The following is a 27,158-nucleotide window of genomic DNA, read 5'->3' as shown; positions in this document are numbered from 1 at the left end:
TAAACTATTGAAGTCCTTACATAGATCCCAGGATCAGGTTGTGTAAGCTCTGATAGGTAAACCAGCCTTGTCTTCCCACTCTGCTCCCTGAATGTGTGGCCTGGTCCAATCTCCTAGTTACTATCTACCTTCTTTGTTACTCCTTTCCCTCATGGTTCCTACCTGGTGCCTTCACAGTGCTTTTCAGTGATCAAAACTCCCAAGCCCTGCCCCTAACCAGTTACTCCCAGCTTCTACTCAAACACCTGGAATTTTCCTTTGTCTTAGAAGCCAGTCTTTGGTACTATTAGTCTGACTTGTCTAGTCTTGCTCAGTCTTGGGGCCGACCTGGTATAATCAGCCTGCCTAAGTGATGATGGAGGAGGATGGATTGATGAGTTACTCCCTCCTGGTAAGAGATTTATATTTTGACCAAGGGCAAGCAATCTCTTAGCCCAAAGAAGAATACCAATATGTGAGAAACTTAATCACAGCGTGCCCTCCCCTTGCCATCCTAGTCAGAATTAACCCCCTGGGCAATGTGCCTGCTGTTCTAGGTCATCCTCTTGTCCAGTCAATCTATGTGCCTGTGTCTACCTCCATCCCGGTGCGTGAGCTTGGTGGTGGCCTGTAGCAGTAGAGCTCAGTGAAAGTCGGCTTGAACTCACTCATTTAACAAATTTTGTTGAACTCCAACTGTGAGCAGGATACTACTCGTTCTGGGGACGAAAGGGGCCCCACACTGAAGGAGCCAGTCCACTCTGTGCAAAAACGTTTCTGCATCCTGCTCTGGAAAGATTTTCATCCAGCGGGACAGCAGAGATGGTCCAGGCAAATGTCTGCCCCATAAAGGCAGACATTTGTAAATAACAGTGCTTCCCATGTCTCAGCAACAGCTCGGCTGAGCGAAATATGTGGGCAGGTCCCAGGTCCCTGATATATTTAAATAGAAAGGTATTTTTTCTCTTAGCTTTATTATTATTATTATTATTATTATTATTAAGCATTTTGAATACTAAAGATATTAGTATAGAAAATATCTATGTTGACGCCACTTAGGTTCAGTGATTGCGAAACATTTTGGCATATTTACTTCATTTCTTTTTTTAAAAATGAGGAAATAGAGACCACATTTAGAATTATAGGCCCTTTTAAGCCTCTCACTAGCTCTGTCCCCCGCCCCCTTCCCAGGTACCACTATTCTAAGTGGTTGTGTCTCCTTCCCATTTATATATTTTTTTTGTTTCATCAGTGTGCTCTAAAATATACATACCATGTGGGTGATGTATTTTTAGAATTTACATGAATGCATTAATACTATGAGTATTTTTTAAAAGCCTTTTATGTCAATATTTTAACTTGTTTATGGCATTTATTCATTGACAAGATCTCAATTTACTTGTCCATTTCTTCATCAATAAGCATTTGGCTTAATTATGATTTTCTGTATGTCTCCTAGCACCGGAGTTGCTGGCACATAGGTCATAGGCATCTTCAATGAAAAGGGTTGGTGAATGCTATTTTTCTTACAAACAGCTTTCTGTTCTGTATAACTATTAAGGTGCCTATTATTATTATTATTATTATTTTACAAGATCCTACCAAAGCATCATACATTATCAGTGAAAAGCAAATTTGCATCACATATTCAAGGGCTACATCAAAATATTTCCCAGTCATCTTCATTCAGTTCCAAGGACAACGTCACCTCACGTAGCCTGTCTCTGTCTGTCTGGAATCTATCGGCATCTTCCCAGGGCCCTGTGCATACTGGCTTGAAATCGTAGCTTGTGAAGAGTCCAAGGGAACTGTCTGGTAAGAAATCAAAGGGAATCCCGGGAAGGGATCGTCTGCTGGTAATGTGACTAGTCTCCCATATTAAGAAAGTGAATTCATTAACAAAAAGGTGTCTATGATTTATATTTCTTAACACAAATTTCAAAATTAAAGGTTATACATCCCAAAGCACACTTGGGGAAAGGCTATGCCACTGCTCCCAAATAGTACCATTGCCCAAAACAATTCTTCAAAAGCACTAAATTTTTGCATTAATAGTCTATTTATCATCATTTGATATTTAAAGTAAAAATTATGGAGCACTTTTTAGGGGCCAGACATTATTTTAAGTTCATTAAATTCATTAAATCTCTCAATCTTTCCTATATATAGCCTTTAGGTCTTATTTGTACCCTTTTTATAGGTGAGGCTGTGGATGCCTGGCTCAGGTAACATGCCCAAGATGGAGCAACCATGACTGGGCCGAGGTGAGATTTCAAACCGAATCACAGGGCTCCAGAGCCCAAGGGGCTACATGAAGAGACATGACACAGACCTTCACCTTCAAAAAAGTTTATAAAACCACAATGGAATACTACGCAGCAGAAAGAAAGAAGGAGCTCCTACCCTTCACGACAGCATGAATGGAACTGGAGAGCTTTATGCTGAGTGCAATAAGCCAGGCAGTGAAAGACAAATATCATATGATCTCACCTATAAGTGGAACCTAATCAACAAAACAAAGAAGCAGGCAAAATATAAAAATCTTTTAAAAATATAAGAGATACTAAAATAAAGAACAAACTGACAGTAACCAGAGGAGAAGTGGGAGGGGATAAGGGCAGGGAAAGAGGGAAGGGTTGTCAAGGAACAAGTATAAAAGGACACATGGACAAAGCCAAAGGCGGGTGGGATTGAGGGTTGGGAGTGGGAATGGCTGGGGTTGGGAGGAGTTGTGGGGCAAAAATGGAAACTACTGTACTTGAACAACAATAAAAAAAGAGAGGAGAGAGAAAAGTACATAAAACCCATTCCTGCCAAAAGCGAACACTTGAATCTAATCAAGAGAAAACAAACTAAATTGAACAACTGAAACACACTCTTCAAAAATAGCAATGTCATGAAAGACAAATGCTGAGGAAACGTCCCAGATAAAAGGAGGCTAAAGAGACATGACAGTGAAGTGTCATCAGTTACCCTGCACTGGAAGGGGGAGGGGAAGGATGCTCTAAAAATGTGACCGCAACAACTGGCAAGTGCGGCACAGATGTACTTTAGATGGTAGTATGACATCAGCATTAGATCTCCTGATTGATCACAGTCATTATGATTATAGGGAACATATTCGTGTCCTTAAGGGAAACATTTCTTTCATTACTAGTAATAGTGAGTACTTCTAACATACCATGAATTACTTGTAAGTCTTTCATGGACATCCTGTTGTTATCTTTTGGCAATTTTAAAATGAAGGTGTGGTATGACAAGATTGATTTTATTTTTTTTTTAATGGAACTTACTGCGTGTATATCAAGCGGATCATGGAATCAAGGGAAAAAAATGGAACAACCAGGGTGGAGGAAAAAGAAACCAGCATTTGCAATGCCATTTTTACGGATTTGGGGGGTTTCTTCTGTCCGAGCACCCTGGTCCCTTAATCACGAACTGTCCTCCCGCAGGGCCGTGGCTACCTTCGCCTCATTAAATGTCTGTTACACTCTTAGTTTTCAAACATGGCCTTTGTGCCTAAATTCAAACTGTCAACTTCTATTAAAAACTTTCATTCGCTTGTTTTTAATGTAAAGCCTTTAACTAGTTAGCGGTGAAAGAAAGAAGATTCCATTAGAAAATTTCAAATTAAATTCTGTGGGAGGGGAGGGGAGGGAAGGCGGGCTCACAGCACCACAGGTATGACCCTCTGAGACTCGGCCTGAGCAGCACGCTCCCTGAGCGCCTGCCCGCAGACTCGGAGTGGGCGAAGGCCCCTCCACGGCAGCCCGGTGGCCTCTGGCTCTTACAACATTGGATTATCTTGTCGGGGGCCGTCATAGGTGTGTCTGCCCCGTGAACTATAAGTATCTCAAGGAAGAATACTGGGATTTATTTCCTTTGCCCTCCAGTCTCTAACTTAGTACCTGGCATACAGTAGGTGTTCCATAAATATGTAATGAATTAATCTTTTTTTTAAAGCATGTCAGTGTGCATGTTTGTATGTCTCTGTACCTGTAACTGAAAGCCAGGGTCTGCGGACTCCAGTGGCTTTCCTGCTCAGCCTTTTTCTTTAGATAGGGTTCTAACAAGCTCATCTAGTTTCCTGCCTACTAAGAACAAAAAAATGGAACACAAAAAACGGAGGGGAATGTAGACTGCTTGTAAAAAAGAACTTTCAAGGAGCCATAAGTAAAAGTCTAACAGAGACAAAGGAAAGACCGTTAGGAAAAGTCTAAGAGTCTGGAGATATTTACTGTAATTGATGTCTGTAAGAGCAATGCTGAATCACCGAAAGATGATTGTATCGTGTTCCATAAACTCAGGTTCAGTGGGCAGAGAAATATATAATTTTTCAAAGTTAAAACAAAGTGATGCAACATTAAAAATGTTTTGGACATGTCAACCTTATCCAAAGTTTAATAGATGGGGAACTGCTCTATGTGTTTTTAATTAATTGTTGTTTTTACTGAACACTCACATGGCTCCTGCTTTTAATTTTAAAGCAGATGAATTAGAACATTCTGTATTCCTCCCTTCCAAAAGGATCCCACCAAAAATGAATTACTCCTGTGGCTGTTGGCCAAGTTCTGTCAGAAATAAAACATGACTTTCCTCAGGCACCTTTGCAGCCTCCCTGCGGAAGGGGCTCGGAGACGGGCGTGGTCCTTCCCCTCCTCCCACACACACCCAGAGTGTAAACACCGGAGCAGCCTGCGTGGCAGAGGCAGGGCAGGAACCAGGGCTTTCTTCTGCCCTTCAGTCCTCTTCCCATACCAGGAGCTCCCAGCCTCCGGACCTCCTGACGGGCAACATTCTGGGCACAAGCAGCCTTTGTCAGCCTCCGCCTTCCCAGGAAACAAACACCCAGAGTCACTGCAGTAACAGACACAGAAGCACCAACATGTGGCCAAGAAACAGTTCATCCAAATGGCTTCTCAGACGGCCACAGCGGGAGGCCCTTGGCCGCAGTGAACTTCTCAGGGCTCAGAAACAGCTGTCCTGGCCACCCAGTTCCTAATTCTCCTGGCCAGAAGCCTTATGCAGAGTTCCCTGTCTCTGGTGGCCAAGGCTCCCAGCCTTGCAAGGATCAGAGGCTGCTGTCCCAGCCCAGCCACTCCTGCTGGCTGGTTTGCTGCCTCCTCTCTGCTCCTGGACCCCCGCCAGGGAAACTGGGGTGGGGGTGTTGACAAGCGCCTTTGGTTCCACCCGGATACACAATGCTTGGCCTCACTCTGAGGACTCCAGCCTCAACCTCCCCAGCAAGTCCACCTACCCACTCTCCCTCCCCAGAGCCCTGCCCACTGTGGGTGAGGGAGCTGTCAGACTGCTGTTTGGGCTGTGGGATTGGGCTATGTCAGTGAAGACCACAGTGAGAACAGAGAACAGAAAATCATTGCGTGCCCACGAGGAAGACGCCCCCAAAGTCCAAGCAACGCTTTAGGATTAGAAAGAGTAGTGGCCTGTTCATTAACTCTCCAATGTTTTTGAGAACAAAGAACCATATGACTCGATCCTTAAATTCTAACCCTTGCCCTTTAATAACCACTTTTTAAAGTGAGCAATTGATACCATTTACGCATGTCACAAATCTCTACACAGTTTTAGACATCTAGGGCATTTAATATAATTTTTCATATTGCTTAACTCAGTGACCAATGATACTCAGACATTAGAATAGATCTTTGGAACACATTTTCTAAAAGTCTAGCATTATGATTAATTAGAAAAAATGCATTAAAAGGCAGAATGTCAGATATAAAATATGAGGAGAGGAAAGAAATGGGATATGATGTTTGCTGATGCTAAAATTTGAGTTGTCCAAAAAATGTTCCAATGCCTACTACTTTCTTACCTCCCTACACTTCTTTCCTGCTCAGCCCTTCCACATGGCACCTTCTTCAACATGCAGTCAGTTGGTAGGCAGGCATAGGATCGGTGTTGGGAGGTCCTCTTCCACAGGCCGGCGTTGGGAATACTGCATTATCATAACCAGCCACCAAGACTCCTATGTGTATGCTGCACCCAAGCCCACCGGCAAGAAACGGTGAAGGGGACATTTGCTATATGGGCCAGAGCACTGGGGTTAACACTGCAGATAAACTAGAGACCAACACTGCCCCCATCCCCAGGGAGTTATCCAGGAGGACAGGGATCCCCTTGAGATAGTCACACTCTCAGCAGAGGACTGCTTTTGACTGTGAATGCGTAGATTGCCGGAGGACGTTATTGTCACCACCTGGAGAAGCCTTGCCCGCGGCAGGAAGCAATGGAGCCCATAGAAACCAAGGTGAGAGGATGGCCTTGGGCAAGCCCCCAATGGTCTTACTGAAGGCCCGGAACTTCCTTGCAGTGGCCATTTCTACCTCTGGGCTTTCCAACTCTGTAACCCTTTTGGTTAAACTGAACTGAGTTGATTTTCTGTCACATACAACCAGAAGGAGCTGACGGCCTCAGTAGTTCTGACATTATGTGTTCCCTGAGTACTGTGTGAGTGGAACCACAGAAAGGGGAGCGCACAACTCAAAAGTGCTGGAAAGGAGTGGTCTAGAGTCTCGAGAGCCAGAGAGGATAAAAGGGTTGTGGGAGTGAGGGTATTGTTTCCACGATATAATTTGTGTTATAAATAATAATGATAGATAATTACATCTTTAACAAGCTGATACTCTTCTGAATGCTTTTATGTATTAATTCACTTAGTCTTTTCCAAGCCCAATGAAGTGGTTGCTAATATTATTGTCTTCATCCTGCAGATGAGGAAATCAAGGCATAGAGAGGCTGAATAAGTTTTCCTGATGCTACACAGCTAGGAAATGGAAGACTTGGGGTCTCAACTCAAGGGAGTGCATTCCCCAGTCCTAACCACTCGGCACACAGTCACTCCTGAAACAGACTTTTGCTGTCCTGACTGGTATGTTGGAAGTCCTGCTTGTAAAAACTACTACAGATGTTGTGCTTCCTTTGATCTATTGCTTTAGTCTCTCAGTGACTGATTGCCTTGGAGGAGCTAAGCATCATAAGAAAATGAAAGGTCAGTAAGCAAAAGCATACTGAATTAAATTTATTTGTCTGTGTTTTAAAATAGAGAACTATAAACTGTTTTTCTCATTCACTTAAACATTTTTAAGAACAAAGCTTATGGAACTTGTTAAAAGAGAAAATGTAAATAGAGCCTACACTTGGGTCTACATTTGGGCCATTAATATGAAGGGAAAGTAACATAAGAAGGGAAAAGGAAGTAACAAAAGAAAAGGGAACCAGGAAAGATGACAGAGATAAAAAAGAGCTTGAGACAGCAAGGCAGAGAAGGGCAGACATGAAATAATTGAAAAAGAAAGAAATATACACCTGAAGACTAGACATGCGATGAAGAGACAGTCAGGGGTTGGGTGGGTGGGGAGAGAAGGGAGGGAGAAATAGACGACCCTCAGACGTAGACAGAACGAGATGGTCAGTTCCCCGAGGACAATGACCACGTCTGTTTTGCTTGGGCCGAGCGCAGTGCCTGATGTAGAATAGACACACAAGAAATACCTGTTGGATGAATAAATGAAAACATGAGACAAAGAAATTCACAGAAGGCAACAGAGGAAAGAGGCTGATGTAGTCATTAAGAGTATAGAATATGGACTCAGGAGAATCTGGGTTTAGATCCTGGCTCTGTACCTTCAGATGTGTATGCTTTGGGGTCTTGTACTCACCACTTCTGATATTTTTTGTCTGTTTCTTCATGTGTAAAAATAAGACTATGTTTCAGACACTTAGCACTTTTTCTCTTACCTCCCGACCACCCTTCCATGCCCTGCTTTGGGACGCTGGGACCAGGACTCTACACACCAGCTCTCGGCTTTGCCAGCTGGCTGAGAAGGGCCAAGGACCCCGTCCCTCCCTCCTGCTTCCTGCTCCTGAGAGCATCATTCCCCAAAAGCCTCTGCAGCAGCAGCAGTTCTTTCTGTAGCAGCAAACTAAACCCACTTGTCAGTTTTGCCAACACCTGCAGAGCCAGCTTCCCTGGGCCCGTTCAGAGACCCCAGTTCCCGCCAAGGCCTGAGGTTCAGCTCTGAACTCCCCATCTCTATATTCCCAGCCTCTTCCCTTTGTTCCTCCGGCCCTAGAATTACTGGCTGCTTCCTGTAGTTGTTGCTTTCTTGATGCCTTGGAGCCCCCATTTTTACCGGTTTAGTTACTAGTGATCAGCTTCATACCTGGTTAACAACTCTTTCTGCCCCATTTTCTCTGTTTAAATAACTAGTACAGTTTCTGTATCCTGCCTAGACCCTAAATGAAATGATAATTATATCTATTTCATGGCGTCCTGAGACTAGATGTATAAAGAGCTTAGAATATTGCCCAACTGTAGTAAGAACCTGATAGCTGTGAGCTGCACATTACAAAGAGACAAAGCAAAACATTTGGACAGTAATACTGGAGATGGCGTGGATGGTTTCAGGGAGCAATACCTGGACTCTATGACTTTTGTAGACTTTGACAGGTGTGCTCTGCCTTTGCAGCTATAGGTACAGAGTATCCAAGTCAGATGTCATGTCACTGAATCTATGACGCCGCTGATTGTCGCTAAGAAAATTTAAAATCAACACAGATTGGGAGGCTTGTTTTGCTATTAGAAATGTTAAAATGTGACAATAAATGTGTGCCTAAGAACTGATGAAATATAGTGTTTACACTGAACCATGATGAATTTTAGGTGACCCATGGATGGATCTGTGACCATTCTCTATCCCTTCCTCTACAGTACTGACGTCTCTCTCTCTCTCACACACACGCACACACACACACACACACACACCATATATACCACACACACTTAGGAACAGTGAAGAACAAGGTAAGCTTTCCTGGCCCTATATGAATTCTTATTAAAAAGTCCCTGAGGAGGCCAATAACTGAAAATTGATTTCACAAAATAAACCTTTCATATGGTTTAGTTGGCCTGTTTTAACCAAGGCCTTACTTGCCTCCCTCACCTAGCAAAGCCTTTGTTTTCTGAGCCAAATAACCTAGTGTGCAAACCACAGGCACATCAGAAGTTTGCTTTTTGACCCAACCGAGAAGGAATGGGAACCTAAAGTGGAAAGTGCCCTTGCTTGTTAGCATGACCAGTGGTCTGAGCTAAAATTGTCTTGTGTTCAGAACACTCTGTGGGCTTTTATGCGTCATGCTTAAGCTTGAATCCAAGTATGTTTCTGGAGCATGGTCGTAATCAGAAAAACAAGCAGTGCAAAAATAACACCTTGTGAGTCAATGTATTTCCTGTCCCGAATAGATCCTTGTTAGAACTGGCCTTGCACGGCCCCAGTCACATAGGGGAGGTGGCGGAAACTGACTCCACATCACCCGGGTTCAAGATCACCTGTCGGGGGAAGGAGTGGGGGATCAAGAGAGTAGAATGTGTGTGGGACTGACTGGCAGTTAATCTGAAGAAAAGAACACTAAATGAAAACTTGTTAGTCAGTTGTCCTTGACCAGGGTTGGTTTTCTCTCATCTTCACACACTAGCCAAATAGGGCATTGCACGTCCAGCTCTTCTTCCCCTCCAGCCCTCCGAGTTGATCGGAGGTAGAGAATCACAGTGGAGCCTCAAGCCTGGTCTAACGCTCTGTGCACTCTGTTAGCAACTCTCCCTTCAAAGCCCTTGCTGCGCCTCTTCCTCTTAACTTTCCAATTTTTGCCTGGAAGGTGTGAAGGGGGAAATTCAGCCCCAGTATGTAAGAATATTGAACAGGGAAGGTCTGGGTTGCACAAGAAGGTGGGTAAGGGACAAGGGCTTGCTTCATGGGAATAAGACTTTCTCTCGGAAACCCCATACAAATTGTTGGAACGCTCACAGAGAGAAGATCTGGAGAGGGAGTTCGGATAATCGGGTGTTATGATGTGTCCTGTTCATTGCATACTAACCATGAGACTGGCCTTGTGCCGAGTGCTGAGGAGACAAAGACAAATAAGAAAGTTCTATCCTCTAGAAGCTCACGGTCTAATTAGTGTGTAAACAATCAACTCATTAACTGCTCCAAAGAAAAGCAGAGTTGATGGGTCAGGCTCAGAGGAATAACAGATGCCAACTCAGAGTCAGTGGGGTAAGAGGCCATCATGCCAGGACCTTTGCACTTGCTATTCCCCAGGTTGAAAGCTCTCTCCTGAGATGTCCTCATGGCTCACCCCTGCAGCCAGGGCAGAAAGGGGTCAGCACCAGGGAGACAAGGGGAAGATGGATGACTCTGTAGGCCTGGTGCCATCCCTGAGGTCCTCTGATCAAACACTAGATACACTGAGTCTCTTCCCATATCACTCACCAGCCCCTTCACTCTCAGCACTTTCTCTCTGCATGTGTGTGTCAGCTTTCCTGTGCGAGATCTCTCATAGGCGACCCATGTTTCTGAATAATGTGTGTTCTGGGATAAGCCCCTCATAGAAATGTCAGTTGAGCCCCCTACTTGGTGACTCAATAATCAGTGACAATCCCCCCCATGCAGTAAAGACATGGCCCCCAGAGCTCCAGGCTGCAAAGCAGTGGTGAGGCTGTCAGTGGAGGTCAAAGGGCAATGCTGGCTGGCATGGCTTATGAGAACCAATGGTTAAAATTTTAAGAATTTTGCAGGCCAGTTGAAGACTTATTGGTAACTTGAAAAAAAGGCATGGTATGAGTAATTCAAACCATGGAAATCAGGCAGGAGTACACATCAGGGCTCCCTTTCCTTCTATAGAGTTGGCTGTTAAGCATTAGTAGCACACCACTGCCAGGTATGATCCTTCTGTTTGTAGGGGACAGATTTGACCAAACGGCTCCGTTAGCAAAGATGAGACAAAGCAGGTGGAAGGGGCCAGAAAGCTGCACCTTCCTTGATCTTGAGCAAGAACGAAAGTCTTCTGCCCTGGCCAGGTAGCTCAGTTGGTTGAAGCATCGTCTCATGCACCGAAAGGTTGTGGGTTCGATTCCCAGTCAGGGCAAATACCTAGGTTACAGGTTCAATCCCTGGTTGGGAACCCTACAGGAGGCAACCAGTCAATGTTCCTTTCTCTCTGTCTCCCCTTTCTCTCTCTCTCTAAAATCAGTAAACATATCCTTGGATGAGGATTTTAAAAAGTAAAAAGAATGAAAGTCCTCACTTGCTCCATGCTCCCTAAAGCCAGGGTCAGCAAACTTTCTGTAAAGGGCCAGGTAGTGAGTATATCCAGCTTTTCAGGCTACCTGGTCACTGTTGCAACTATCTGACTCTGTTTCCCAGCAGGAGAACGACTGTGGACAGTGTGCAAACATTGGCTGCGGCTGTGTTCCAACAGCAGTTCATTTATGAACACTGAAATTTGAATCCCACATGATTTTTACATGTCACGAGATCTTCTTCTTTTGATCTTTTTTCAACCATTCATAAATGGAAAAACTGTTCTTAGTGCATCACTATACAAAATCAGGCAGTGGGCTGGGCTTGGCCCAAGGGCGGTAGTTTGCTTCACACTGCCTTGGAGGATAATATATTGAGCCGTGTCTCAGCGAATATTAAAAACAATTCCCATTATTGATTAGTTTATGTGCCAAGTGTTATTGAAAGAGCTTTATATACATTCGCTTATTTAATTCTTAAGCCAATCTGAAATAAATACTATGATTGAGGCATAGAGAAGAAAAATAACGTGGCCAGGATCACACAGGGAGAACATGGCGATGGCGGCTGGCATTGGAACTCACTGTGTCTGATTTGACAGTTTGTGCACTAAGCTGTGCCACCCCAGTTTGACCCACCCTGGGTCTTGGGTGCGGGAAGTGATGTTGAGCATGTGTCCTCAATGCGCACGCTTACCCTCCAGCCACCACTCTCTGCCAGTCCTTTCTCCCACTTTCTCCCCATCCCCAGGCCCAGAAGCCATCCCCCAAACTTGCCCCAGAAAAAATAGTCAGATGGGCAAAGTCACAGTTGCAACCTTATCTTTTTTAAAGAGCTCCATAAAATAGGGAAGTAGGTCGAGTAGCATTTGAAATGCATTTTCAAAAATCAGGCTAAAAAGAGGCCACATTGGTCACATGAGCCCCCAGGCTGGACTCACCTATGACAAACACGTGGGTGAGTCCAAGCTAACGAATCTCTTCTCCACCTCAGGAGCTGGCAGGACAAACCCAGGAGTTCTGCTTCACACTCTTTAAAAAAAAAGGCACAGAAAATTCATTATTGAGAGGACGGTGACTCCTAGCAGGAAAATATGAGGGTTGTATGTGTGTATCTGTCTGTGTGTGGATGTGATGATATTCAGAATATTCAGAAATGGAAAACCCCATAAATATAAGTTTAAATTACTCTAGGAGATAAAATGTCCTAATTTCTGTAATTTCTTTCTACTTACTTTGGTAAAAAAAAATTCTATGAAACAAGTACAAACTGTTCATACCGTATTGTTAAATCTTAGTGAGATGTTCCTTTATTAGCGATCTTTTAATGCCTGAAACAAAGAGTATGACTAAAAAAGACAGATTTTTTAAGAACACAAATGACTTTGCTTACCTTGAATTCTAAGACAAACCAGAGGGGCTGCGACCTGGGTGCCACTCCATGGCGTCCCGACAGTGACTTTCCAGTGTAGCTCGGCCCTCACCACAGGCGATCCCTTCACTCGGCCATCAGTTTTACTCAGCTTTGAAATAAACTCAATCTATCCTTGTCAGTAAAACTCAAAATCCAGGCACACAGCTAAAGGAAAGTGTAGTTCAACCTTGAAGATCACAATAAACATTCCCTGGCTTGTGGAGAAAGCTGAATTGTCCCCTCAGGAAGCTAGCTCCTTAAGTAATAAAGCTCTGTGCCTGCTTAACCTTGAAAAGGGCCAAGCTACTGGTGATGGAGCCCAGGCTTCAAAAGAAGAGCCAGCTGTCAGAATGGGAACGATCAAGAAAACTGATGGTCATGGATGGCGTCTAGTGCTGGGAGAGTTTGGGGAAACAGGCGCACTCAGGCACTCGGGTAGGAGCATAAACAGTAATGCAACTTTCCTGGAGGAAAATTTGGCAATGTGTAGAAAAGCCCTCTTTGGAAGTCTTTGACATAGAAGTCCCACCCCTACAAATTTGCCCAAAGTAAATAGTTGGCTAAATGTGTGAGGATGAACAAACAGGATGTTAATTATGGGAGAGTTTCTGGCACTGATAAATTTGAAATGAACTGAACATTTATCAGTGGGAGTTTGGTTAAACAATTATGATGTAGCTACACAAGGAAAGCCATGAAGCCATTAACTAGAATGATATGTGTCTATATTTATAGACATGGGAAGATCGATGTTTACATACTGCTGAGTGGAAAAACCCATGTGTTCTCCAACTCGGGGGGGGGTGTGCGTGTGTGTACACACACACACACAGAAACACTTCTGAACAGCACAGCTTTTATAGCGGTTATTTCTGAATTGTGTCAGCTTAACTTTATATTTCTCTGCATTTTCTGAATTTTCAGGAATAAGTATATATTCTTTTCTTAATTAGGAAAAAATTTACATAAACTGAAATTCACCAAGAACTAGCTAGTGATATCTGGTCCTCCTCTCCCTCTAGTTTTAACACAGGTAATTCTAATACAGCTTTTTGCTTTATGACATCTGCTAGTTGGTTTCAACCACAGGGTTCTCAGAGGCTGAGATACTTAGGCCACTTGCACTTTTTGAGGCTCTTAGCATGTATATATTTTAAAGAAGAATGACAAAAGAGGGTTATAAAATTTAGTCTATTTATAACTATCCACGTTTAACAAATCAATGCTTTTATCATCAAGAACACCATTCTATATAATTCCATACTCTAACAAACAGGGCTCACTGGGACGGTCTTATTTGCTGTATACGACAGATCATGCTGTTCTAGAACAGGCCACAATTTTAAAGTGGTGTGATGAGGTTCTTCCTCTTCCAGGCCTGTCAGAGTGGCTCTAGACCTGGCTGTCTAATCCTTTGGAGATAATATTAGAAATTAAAATGTCTACCAAAATTCGAGGCCCTTGGGGGATGTGCACCTGGCATCATGTGAGCCTCCTGCCATTCTGGAAGTCGGCTCCACCCCTGTCCTGCGCTGGACTAGTCCAGTACAGTGACATAGTTCATTCCCTCCAGCCCCCACCATTCCCACATTCTGGCTTTCCTAGACTATACTCTGAGTCTGGTCTTACAGTTCCCAAAATATATTCGAGGGGCTTCTCGGGTTATTTCAACCCAGTGGCCTCACTGAAGAGTCTGTCAACCCCTGTGTGAGAAATATGGCTGCCTGTTACAGGGCAGTGAGGGCCCAACACCACATGGTGCTGTAGTTTCTCTGTTGCCTGGGGCAACAAAGTTCTGGAAATAGGGACTCAACGGCTGTGGCAAAACCACAGTGTCAGTGATGGGGAACCACAGTGCTGGGGGTGGACCACAGACCATTAGACACCTGCCTGTGCTCAGGAAACTCCAGATACGGCCCAAGACAATGGCTGCTCTCATGCAGCATCAAGCTCCAAACTAAAAGCAGGAGTCACATCAACATTTCCACCTGACTGGTAGACCATGCCCTGCTCAGATGCCACGCTCGAGTGACTGGGCAGGCGAGGCGTCAGCATTCCCAGCAAGACAGAGGAGGATTGGTCACAGCAGAGCCAACAGCAGCGATGCTCTTTGTTTTGCCATGTCTCCCTGTGAGATGCACAGAGCAGACACTGGGAACTCAGCGTCCTCAAGAGCTCCCATGGGAAAAATGGAACAGGGGTGACCATCACGAAAGAAGAAACTAATTTAAGACACTCTTAAGCAACTCTGAAAGTTCTGTGACCTTAGGGTGCCACCAGGAATGGACACAACAGACAGACTCGTCTGGCAAGTGGTGCTGCAGGCAGGGCAGATGTGTGGGAAACATTCTGTTTGCTTCTGCACCTTCTGCTCAGGGACATCAGTGGTCTCTGCAACACCTTCTCCCTTATTTTACTTATAAATTATTTATGTAATAAGTTACATTAGTACATAATTATTACATAATTAATTTCCAATTATACCCACCTCATGTTCCCTTCAACGCAATCATTTTAATGTGCTCAATGTGAATATTTTTATTTGCGTGTTTTTGCAAAACACATAACGTTTTGTGTTCATAAATGTTTAACTTACATACATAAAGTCATGTTAAAGACCTCATGCTGTTTTCTACCTTTTCCACTAAACATTAGCATAGCTGTATGTTTCTAGATTCCATATTGCTGTATACGTATCTAATCCATTGTTCCTAACTGTTCCCAGTCATGCGCCCCCACAACATTTTACCCATCTGTCCTCCCTGTGCTGGACAGACACTACCAATAATGCTGCAGTTAGCATCATTGTGCGCGTGTGTCCTCTTGTGACCTGTATGAGAATATCCTGGGATGTATCCCCAGGAGCTACGTTGTTAGAACATTGTAAGTGGGTATACTTAATTTGACTAAATTCTGCAAGATTGCTTACCAGAATGGCTGTCAGTCTATACTTGCGTTAGAACTGGGTGACAATACCTGTCTCCACACCCCCAGAGCGGGAACTACTTACAAGAGATAGGTCACCATCTGGAGCTCTTCCCTTTTAGACTATGGACCTTCTGTGTCTCATGTCCAGCCTGGGTGCCTGAGCTCACCGCCCCCGAGGAACTCCTGGGAGCTGGCCCTGAGAATGCCCATTGCTGGCGCTCCCTAGAAAAAGACGAACCAATGTGTCCCACTGCCAGTCAGTTACTCCACAAATAGTCTTGAGTGCATACTAGTGCAAACAAAGTTCTGTGCTAATGGAGAAAATCTCACTCGGTCTGTGCCTTTTTTTTTTGTATTTAGAATGACATTAATTCAAATTCTTACACATAAATAACCACTAGCACGCAAAGTTATGAAAGAGCATCTCAGGATGCTGTGGGGAGCCTTACCTGGTCGAGAATGAAAGCACCAGGAAGGCAGGCATCTTCTCTACTGTACTCCAGCTTTTGGAAGAGTGTCCAGTCCATACTTGGCCTTCCTTGAATCATTGCTGAATGAAGGACTAAAAGAATAGAAGGTCCGGGTTCAGGGAAGGCCTCCGTTACAGCATGATGCTTGAACCAAGCCTTTGAAGATGAGAGAGGGTCAGTTGGGCTGAGGTGGGGAAGCTGCTGCTGGCCGGGTAATACCAGGCACTCTCTCAGGTGAGGAGCTGGGGATGGGAGCATAATGACCGAAACAACCAAGCCCATCTGTGGAAATGCTCCCACATGCCACGTCGGCACAGGTGCCCTGGGATGCCAGTCCTGCTCAACATAGTGTTGGCTGGGACCAGCCTCAAACCTGGGCAGCAGGGTCCTAGACAATAAGAAGTCCTGCAGCCGCAGAGCAGAAAATGGGGTTTCTATGTTGTAAATCGGTTTTAAAAACTACAGCATAGTCAAAAGAGAAAAAGCTTGGAATCAGAAAGACCTGAATTTGAATTCTCTCTCTTAGCAGCTCAGCCGCCTTGTACAAGTTACCTAACCTCCTTCAGTTTTTGTGTGAGTGAAAAATAGGGATGATGGTACAAACTTCAGAGGACTTTTGAGAAAACTGAATAAGACATAAGTTTGTAAGATATATTATGTAGTAATAAGATATACTGGGTGAAGCAAAAGTAGTTTCACAGTTGTTCATATGGAAAATAATACAATAATTAATAAATAATAATATAGGAGTAAACTCTGTGTTTTTCCCACTCACAACTATAACCTCCTTTTGCCATATCCTGTATTATCATAATGATAATAGCTATTACTGCCCACTTATTTGCTAAGCACTTTGCTTAAAGTCTGTCTTTTATCCCTCATACCTACCTCGTAGGGTTTTGTGTGTGCATGTGCATTTAGAACAGTGTCTGTTACAAAAAGTACTCAAAAAGTGTTAGATATTATCACATAAGTACTCCCACTTTACATATGAGGAAACTGGGGATTGGAGAGGTTAAGTGACTGAACCAAAGTCACATGTCTAACAAGTTACAGATCCAGGATCTGACACAACCTCAGCCTCCCTACTGTGTGCTGAGGGAAGTACCGGACAAAATACCAATGTTAGTCTCTCTTCCCACGTACCTGCTGCCTTCCCTTGAGGAATACTTAGTGATGAGGAGCAACGAGGCTCCAAGTGTGGACAGAGCTATCAGAATGGTATAGAGAGAACACCAAAGTGTGTGCACACACACACACACCTGGTAGACATTTCTGTCTCAGGTGGAAAGCAGGCTGTAAATATTGTGACAGACACAGCAGAATGTGCCCAACCTATTTCTGGGTACACTTTATACCCGTATGACAAACAGGCATGGATTTCACATACCTTGTCTAAAATTGGGGGCAATTTAAATTAGGAGATACTGAGTCATGATGGGAAAATTCCACAGTGGTGTCTGACAACTACTATGAATTTAATTATTACAGGAATCCAAAATTGGGCAGAGTCTAGGTTGCTGAATTCTAGGTTGTAGTCACTGAGTTATTTTAAACCAAATAAACCCAAGGCATGAAGAAGCTCAAGTACTCCAGGAAGAGGGCAAATCATTGGAACAGACATGGGCGAGCCCAAACATCCTCTCTCCCTCACTTTCTCTCTCTCTCTCTCTGTAATTTATTTTCCAAGAACGATTTCACTCAGATGGAGTAATCTGTTTGATGAGAGAACTCAGGAATTCTCTTGGGGTCTCTTCAGGATCTGGTTGAGGGTACAGTGATTAAGTAGCTCAGTCCAGATAAAGAGCCAAGCGTTTTTTCTCCATTTTCCCTGGGATCTCTACTTTTTCTCTCCCTTTCCCCAATTCTTTGAGTTTTTAACCCTATGATCTCTAGCACATGAATTTTCAGGGAGTACACTAACCAGAGATGGAAAGGATTTATTTTAAAACATAGTCTAAATATCTTGGACTTTCTGTCAGGCACAGAAAGGACTTCTGATGGTGAGGAAATGTGCAGACCCAGGGGAGGAAAAGGAATCCTCAGACACAGTGCGGAGTGAGGTCTGTGGAGTCCTCACCCACGCTCTCGGGAAGGGCTACGGACTGGACCCCTAACAGAGATGGATGCTCAGGGGAAACTGCTGCACTCACACGTGTACTCGTGGACGGGAGAGGAGGAGACAGAGGGGAAAATGGAGAAGCTTTTCACAGGGCATAGTTCATGTTAGTGAGATACAGGGCAGGACTGGAGGGAACGGCATGACAAGTTATGAAAATAGGTCTAAAATAAAGTCATCAGAAAGCAAATACAGAATTTCTTTTTCAGAGTAGGAATACTAAGCAGTTTGTGTTTTTACATGAGTAAAGGTATTATTTCCAGCTGTAGGTGATTATTTGGAACTAGTAAAATGAATCTGATTAGGACACACCCTTTTCCCCTGAGTGGGAGCTCCTCAGTGAAAGGGGTGTGTGTGTGTGTGTGTGTGTGTGTGTGTGTTGAATTACTATCTAGATAGATGTGTACTAAGTGTCATATTGATTTTCTTGTAACTCAACACTAACTCCTGGCAAAGCATCCTGGGAAATTCCAGCTTTATGAATGCCTTTTTGGAAGGTTGCAATCAAGATGTATACAAGTCCAACTATATTTCAAAAAATTTCTGGATTACTTTTTGATCAGGAGACAGGGCTCCCACACCGCAATGCTTTTTCTCTTGTTTTTGAGTTAAGTGCCTTTTGTTAACTTGCTAGCCTTTTAAGAATTTGACCTAATCTTCAATATATTTCAGTAGGGAATGTGGCAATTCTCCAGAGATTAAAGCGAGTGCATTTCACAGGTCCCTGGTAGATGTGAATACAAACATGAAATTTCACACCTCAGACTTTAGTGAGAAGTTTGTTACTCACGATTCTTTCTTTGCCTCTAGAAATCAGAAATAAACTTTGCTTCATTTAAATTTAAAACCTAAGTTTTCTTTACCAGTAATAAAACAAAGCTGTACTATTGGATTCTTTTTCATACAGCACCCAGTCAGTTCAGTCAAGAAAAAAAAGATAATCAAATTTATCTAGCATTATATAAGTACGAACAGCCTAAAGTCTGGCCCGTCAGCCGCAGCGAGACAAGGAGAGCGTGTCCTCCACCCGGATACTCACCCCTTCCTCCCCCCGGGTTATTGCTCCAATATTACACATTTTATTTCTGTTCACTTAAGCTTAGTTAATGGATATTGGTACTGTCAGTATTCCTCCTAAAACATAATAATAATGAACATGAATGTGTGCCCATCTAGGTTTTTTGCCTGCAGACATGAGTATTATTATAACTTCCATTTTATAGATGAGGAAACAGTCTCAGGGAGTGGTAAGGAAATTGCCAATTGTCATGCTATAGCAGTAAAAGTGGCGGAGCACTGTCCAAACTTCAGGCTGCGCAAAGTTCAAATCTGATGGTAGGCTCCAAAGCAGACCATTTGCAGTCCTTCCCTATAAGTAAACAGTTTATTGAAGTATGCCCCTCCCACACTTATCTACCCTTTGATAAGGACTTTATTAGAATGTCAACTCCATCAGGGTAAGCACTTGGTCTGTTGTGTTATAACTGCACCCCTGATGCTTAGCAGAGAGCAGATGATCTCTAATCAAGGTCCATGGGCAGTGGCACAGCACCCCACTCAGAAGTGGTCCACATGTGGGGTCAATGCTCTGTAGTTGTTGTCTTAAAAGTCTTAGTCATTTTATCTTTGAGCCCTGGCCGGGTGGCTCGGGTGGTTGGAGCACCATCCCATACACCAAATAAGGTCGCAGGTTTGATTCCTGGTCAGGGCACACACCTAGGCTGCGGGTTCAGTCCCCAGTGGGAGTGCGTACAGGAGGTAACTGATCAATGTCTCTCTCTCTAAAAATCAATAACCATATCCTTGGCTGAGGATTGTAAGAAGGGTTTTAAATGATTTTATTGTCGAGTTTGTGTTTTGTAAAAACCTGGTGGGATAATGGAGCAGGGCAGGGTAGTCAGAGGCTTGGCCCGCCTACCTTTCACCACCCTCTGTATTTCCTGCTCCTTAATATGGTAGCGCCTTCAACCACACTTTCTCCTGCTTTCAGCATGATGACCCTACATTTTCAGTTTGCAAAAGGCCCCCAAATTATATAACTGGTCTTGTCAATAATTGTGTATTAAGCTAATAATTTGGACTCTTGAAGATCCAAACTTTTAGGCCTCAAAATAATAAAGCACTAAGATCCAGTACCAGTAGCATCTTGGACTGGAAATTTATCTTTAAGGTGATATTCCCAAAGGAAATTTTTTAAAAATGTTACACCACCCCAGAACTTCTTGACAATGGGAGCTAGAAGGGGCCACGGGCGGACATGCAGGTGAGCTCCCCACCATGGGCGCTGGTTTCGATGCACAACTTTACCTGCAGACGTTTATTACAGAGCCTGTGAAGTCTTTCAGAGCCGACACGGCTGTTTGTTTGGGCGTGGGCGTGCCGTCTCCCCGTGTGGACCGTTTCCCGAGGGTCCCTGCCGTCTCACACTCCACTGTTCTGCACACGTCCTCGCACACGCCCTCGGGCACACGCCCGCGAAACACCCGTGAGGGTGACTCCTGCTTTAAACGTCATGTGCAGGAAGAACTGGTGTCATGGCCGAATGGGAGTTCTCTGGGGGTGATTTACTCCAGTCATTCAGGGTCCCAGTTTCTTCTACCCTGTGATTGCCTCGTCCACTGGGACCTCAGAATCTTCCACCAGTTCATCAGCATTGGGCTGGCAGGTGAGGGAAAATAGAGCCCATGGGTGAGAGAGGAAATGACACATATCATTTCCACCCACAGCCTATTGGCCTGAACTCAGTCACAGGGCCCTACTTCACTGCAGGGAAGAGCACCAGCCCTTATGAACTGTATTTTGTAGTGATCTCTTCTCTGGCATTCAGATAGGCATGGGATTTAAACACAGGTCCGTTTTTGAGCCTGTCATCTACATTTAAACTTTGCTGTACTCTAAGTTCAAATTCTGCTCCACACCCATATTGGCTATGTGACCTTGGGCAACTTCTTTAACTTTTTCTTTACCTATTTCCACCTAGCTGAATGCCTAGAAAGAAAAAGAAATAGGGTTTGGTGCTACACTGGAATCTCCTTTGTTATTACGGTAAAAACCATGCGGTGTTATCGTTGTACATATGGTGGCTGGTGCCTAGGAAGCATTCAATAAGTATTTCCCAAAAGAAGAAAAATACATGAGGTGGGTTCATTAGAATGAGGTGGATTCTAGTAGCAAAAGGAAAGAGAGAAGATATATTATTTAGAGAAAAGGATAATTCAAGGACTCACCTGGAGTTATTGACCTGTTTGTTCTTTGACCCGATGACTAAGTGGGTGATGTTGTATGCAGAGTCAATCTTTCTACCCAATTTACTTTTCTTCTTTTAGAAAATCACTTTTTTCCTTATTAGATTTCTTTGTGCTTATATTTGTCCATTCTCCAACGAATGTGCCAAAGCTTTTCTAAATCTGATTCTGCTCTTTTTGTGGTGTCATCAATTGCCTTAAAAACACTTCCACGTTGCAGAAAATAACCTTCAACTTGGCTTTAGAACAAAAGAAATGCCAAACAGACAAATACTTCAATAACATATTTTTCATAAAAATGAGCAGTCCCCTAAGTGGGAGAATACAAATGCAGTGCCCGTTTTTGTATTAGTGTATATTCTTCTCCATCCACAAACTCAGGTGTGCCAAATTATTCGCTTTGCCTTTTCTTGTGTCCTTTAAATCAACTTGACTTTTTCTCTAAGCTCCCATCCCACCTTTCTGGTACAGTTTCACGTTAGAGGTTACTGGAGCCGGAATTTGCTCCTGAGATAAAACCAGAAAGCAGGAGAATTCTTGGAACCCAGAGCTAGGAGACAGCTCTGATCTCTAGTTTGTCCCAGTTCCCGCTGTGTTCCTTGTGGCCCAACCAAAGTCCACATGTTCTTGGCTTCCCTGTCATGCCCGCAATTAGGGCATCTCTGCCTGCACCCAGTGCCTCAGTGGTCGCGCCTCCCAAACACACGGCCCGGCTACTCCGTGGTCGGGCCTGTCTGCCTGTGGGTGTACAAGGAGTCAAGGTTGGGACTTGCTAATGGTGGGGAATATAATCAGTGTCTCTTGGTAAGGTGTGGTGTTAATCCCCGGATCAGTGCTGAGGAACTATCAGGTTTACCCAGATTGCTCTGCAACATCAGTGCAAATGGCACTGTAGTGACTGTCTACAAGCCGAGCGCAGCTAAACTGATCTTGCTAAGAGGTACTTTAGGGAGACAAGTTCCACAGCACCTCAGAAGCTACGGTCACAGTGTGGCGAGGAGTCTGAGTATGAGCTGTAGGACAGTAAAGCCAGGAAACCCAGTGCTGAGTAGGATGGTGTAAGCACAAGCCCAACCTGCTGCAACAAACCTGAAGAACCTGAACCCAGCACTCAAACTTGGCCACCCCCAGTTCCACAGTCCTACTTGCTTTGACTGGGTCTTTTTCATTAGAATCATAATGTGTAGCTACATTACATTAGTGGTACCTAATCTAATTATAGTTGTCAGTTCTAAACATGAAAATAGCAGGAATAGACATCAGAAATTCAGACATGACTTTCTTTACCCACAAAAGAAATGTGGAGATTTCATAAAGAATTAAACTTGAGTTTCTCAAGGATGTTGGATTGCGATTATTATCAAATGTTGCCATGTAAAAGTCTTACTCAGAAATTAGAATGCACACCTTGGATCACTTGGCAATAGTAATAGTAGCAAAAGGAGCTAAATACCAATAGTAGCAACAATACCTTATGTATGTAGCAAAGCAACCAGGCACCAGCCAGTTTGAGCATCCTCACAGCTCAGCATAGCAGCGATGCAGGAGGGTGTCCTGATCCCTTCTGTGATTTGTCCATGGTTATACAATCATTAAGTGGCAGAAATTGTACCATAACCCAAGCCATTGTCTAAGAGCCTTTAATCCTTTCTGTTCTCTGTTTAAATGCATTTTTACTCTATTCAATTATATTGTTTTTATTTCCTCATTAACTCAAGGACAACATTTTAGTAGGACATCTGGAGTTAATATTCTTTCCACAAACTCTTCAAAGTCTGTTTGTCTGAAGGGTTTTTGTCAGCAGTCCACCCTTCAGACTGCCTCTCAGGAAGGCGAAGGGCAGACAGTACACATTTGGAAGTGACATTTTTTTAGTCAGCGGGGAAGAGAAGTTAGTTTTATTTGTGTGGAATGAATCACTTACAGTCAGGTTAGACCAATGGAGCGACCTTTGTCTGTAATTAAGCAGCAGTGGGTTCCAGAGTCCAGGAAGGAGAAGCCAGTGACTGAGATGGCACGTGTAAGTCACAGCCCTCATCAGGCACCAAGAGAGTAGAGCAGATTTAGGAAGTCCAGGTTCTAGCATATTTGCAGAGCCAGGCAGAGACCTGGAGTCTGAGCATGCCAAGGTGGCCGAGGGGATACCAGTCTTCTGATGGGAGGGAGGGAAGAGGGGCAATGAATGAATCTGAAAGTAGGTCTACACACAGTCCCTGTTCATAGAGGATGGGACGACAAGATGGAGCACAACAGGGAAATGACCCAAGCCAAGATCTCTGTCTTGAGCCCCTTGCGTTTTCTCAGGGAACACAAGTTAGCGTGTGTTGTGGCCAGGGCTCCATTCTAAGCAATGTAGCTCCCGAAGCCCCAGGCACCGAATGGCCCGAGGCGCTACTGGTAAGGGCATTCACAGAAGCGCCAACTGAGTGCTACCTGGGAGAAGGAGGGGCAGAGGCTGGCAGCTGTCATCCTGCAGGGAGGGAATAAGGAAGGCTTGGGTACTAGGGGAAATTTTGGATGGAGAATAGAATGTGAATGGTAAAAAAAAAACTCACCTAAAATGGCTCAGGCAAAATGGAAACACCTCGGCCTACACGTCTGAAATATCTAGGGGATAGTTCCTGCCTGGAGCGCAGCTAGACCAGGCTGTCTGGCGGCCCAGTGGGGGAGGAAAGGAAGACGTTCCCTCTGTCCTTCTCCGCACTCCAGCCAGAGCCCCACAAATTAGACTGACCTAAAAGAGAAAGAAAGATCGGCAAGAGAAAAGCAGAGTGTGTTAACATGTGCAGCATTTATATACATAGGAGAAACTCAGTGATGAGTAATTCAAAAGGGGCTTAGAACTGGGAGTTTAAAAACAGCGTCCTCACGAAGAACAATACATTTACACAGAAGTGACTGGACAAAGGAAAAGGCTTTGGGCCTCCCAGGGCCGCAAACTGTGGGAAGGTTACTAAACGTTCAGGGAAACTGAGGGAGGAAGGTTTGTTTGTGCAGGTCCATCTCGGCGCCAACTGTCCATCCTCTCCATGGCCATGAAACTTCTCCAGGAGTGGGACTTGATGGGAGCCCTCACTTCTCAGAAGTTTCTGCTATGAGTCAGATAGGAAAAGCTTCAAGCAGGCTTTTTTCCTGCATCTATTGATTCTCATTTTCCTCCAACTGAAAATAATCCTCATGCCGAACGTCATATTTGTAGGGGGGCACATTTTGACCCCCCCACAGCATCTCCAGGACCTGGCTTCCCCTCTCTCAGCTCTGCTTTCTGCTGGGCCCGGCCCACAGACCAGCCCTCTCCCTGGTGGCTGCACGGTGGCTGCCCCAGCCCACAGCGGGCAGACTGCCCCCGGCCTGCATTCTTACCCACTGCACCACACTTCCTTCTGTGTACAGGAGCTTAGACTTTATTCCAAGGAAAGAAATTTTGGTGTAGAAATAATAAATCAGATGCATGTATGTTTCTGTATCCCAGTATTAGAATACCTGTATTCAGTAGTCTGAATTGACCTTTATACTTGCTTCAGCCTCAAGCTACTTTGGCCTATAGGGGCCAAACCTCTTTGACCAGGAATCAATCTACAAATGGTTCACCAACCCCAAAACATCCCAGAATCCCATCCCCAGGGAGAAACAGGATTAGAGCCATTTAATGGGAAACCAAAGGACCTAACAACAAATTCTGGATGAACTTAGTATCAAGGCAAACAAGTAATCAAGACTTGCGATATATTTGCAGGCAAAACAATAGAGCCAATTGCTTGAGAATTGAGTTTGATGAGTTGAAGTTAGGCGTTGAGAATTTAGATTTGTTAAGTAAAAAAAAAAAACTATACACAGCAGGATTCTATAGTTTCTATTTGCTCATTTTGTACACACTGGTTACCTGATAAAACCACATTCGTCTGCCTTAAAGATTTCTGATGGCCCTAATTGTTTCTCTCCAGTTGCATAGTAGCTTTGTCTCATTACAGAGAGGAACCCCAGTCTCCTAGAATTTTCTCATTCTAAAACGGGGAGCCACTTAAATGCACAAGGACTCTCCCAAGTGCCAGAGACACACACAGTCCCTGACCCCCAACAGGGGCAAACCAAGGAGAATGGAATGACTGGTTGCTATGGAACCACAGTTAAGAGTGACTTCTGAGGCTGAATTCAGAATTGCAGAACATGACTCCCTTCTTACTGTAATAAGAGTACACCATCTGGCACAGTATGATGAATTCCTTTAAATAATGACCAACTCCTGAGCAAATGGTTTTTTCTCCCTCATCTAACTGTTAGAACTGGAATTTATGTGTCATTCTGGCCATTTCAGGATCCCAGCCCCTGCTGTGTTCACAGAAGGTGGCAGGGAGGGTGATGGCTCCGGGTGCTGGTTCTGGGCTCGTGAGACCTGGATCTGGTTCCCAGGTCCACCACTCACCAGCTGTATAAACAGCACACGTATCTTACCTCTCTTAACTCCGGTGACTCAAATATAAAATGGAAGTTCAAACAGTACGCAGATTATAGGGTATTGTGTAAGAGTTATTAAACAATGTGGAGGGGATAAGAATATGCCACCCAAAATATGCCACTTCGGCAGAGGAACTATTTTGAGCAGAAGGCAATTGAGAAACAACAGCTGCAGAACAAAGTTCTCTACCTTTGCCTTATTTGTCTAAAAGCGGGGTATACATTGCCCTCTGTGAAGGTGCCCCCCAGCCCCACCCCACACTCTCATGCTGGGAAGGGCAGAACAGTTCTATCACTGGAGACCACTCTAGGCTCTCACCCAGCCAGAGAAGGCACCGAGAGAAGTCTGCATTAGACACCTACTGAAACAGACAACTCCTACCTCCGTGAGCTTCCCAAGTATTTACCGTCCCACAATTTACTGCCCCTCAAATCCTTTTTCTTTTGTTTTTTCATGTCTCCACATTTATTGCCCTTTGTTAAAATGGTATATTAGCCTCCAGGAATGACCTCATCTATGGAGGTTTTACTTTATTTCTGTGAGATCTCCAATATTCATTTGAAACAAACCTCCCCGTAATCTGTCTTTTATCAGTTCATTTTTCAGGGTCTCAGATACTAAACCTAAGAGGGCAGAGGAAAAAGTTTTATCCCCAATAAATATCACATACTTAGAAAGTTTTGCTTATATCATAGCATGGTACAGACTGAATAAATGTGGTCCATTCCTACATGCCAAGAAATATAAAACACTGCGCGTTTACAAACATTATTCTTGATTCATTTTTTGGCTAATGCTACTTTTTCCTACAGGTGGCCAGCAAGGTAGTTCAGCAGCCAGGAAGCAAACTGTTATTATCTTTTTTACAACATTATTCATATTTAACATTGATTGGAAGCTCAGCATGTGCTGACCCCTGTGTAAGCCAGGCACTGTCATTGCCCCTGTTTTATCGATGGAGAAACTGAGACTCCAAGATGCGAAATTACCTCCCTAACAATGGTTGCATGGCCTGCCTGGCTACTCACGATGTTATAACACTGCCCTGGCGATGGAGTTAAAGACAGAGAATAGAAGAGAGGAGAGGTGAGGAAAAAAAGATCCATAGATATGGTCTTTTGCTGAACAATGCCTTGCTTTTGGCTGATACTTAAATATTTGCTGAATAAATAGTTGACGTGAAATAAAATTAAATGAGCAGCCACAAAAGCCATTCCTTTTCCTGGCCGCAACTCTTTAGCCATTTCAATATCATCAGGAAGGGCCCACTGTTCAATCCACCCAGGACTTTGTGAATATCGATTTCCCATTCATTTCCCCTTTAACAAATCTTCTATCAGATAATGACACGAAATGTGTATCGCATGATGTTTTCTATTTTTCTTTCTTCCCACTGTATAGTCTAGATGATAGACCAACTGGCTGAGTACATCAAATCCTCTTCTG

Source organism: Artibeus jamaicensis, unplaced genomic scaffold (genome assembly GCF_021234435.1).
Source record: "Artibeus jamaicensis isolate MK-2021 breed Jamaican fruit bat unplaced genomic scaffold, CSHL_Jam_final contig_233, whole genome shotgun sequence".
NCBI lineage: Eukaryota > Metazoa > Chordata > Mammalia > Chiroptera > Phyllostomidae > Artibeus > Artibeus jamaicensis.
This window is presented reverse-complemented; position numbering follows the sequence as displayed.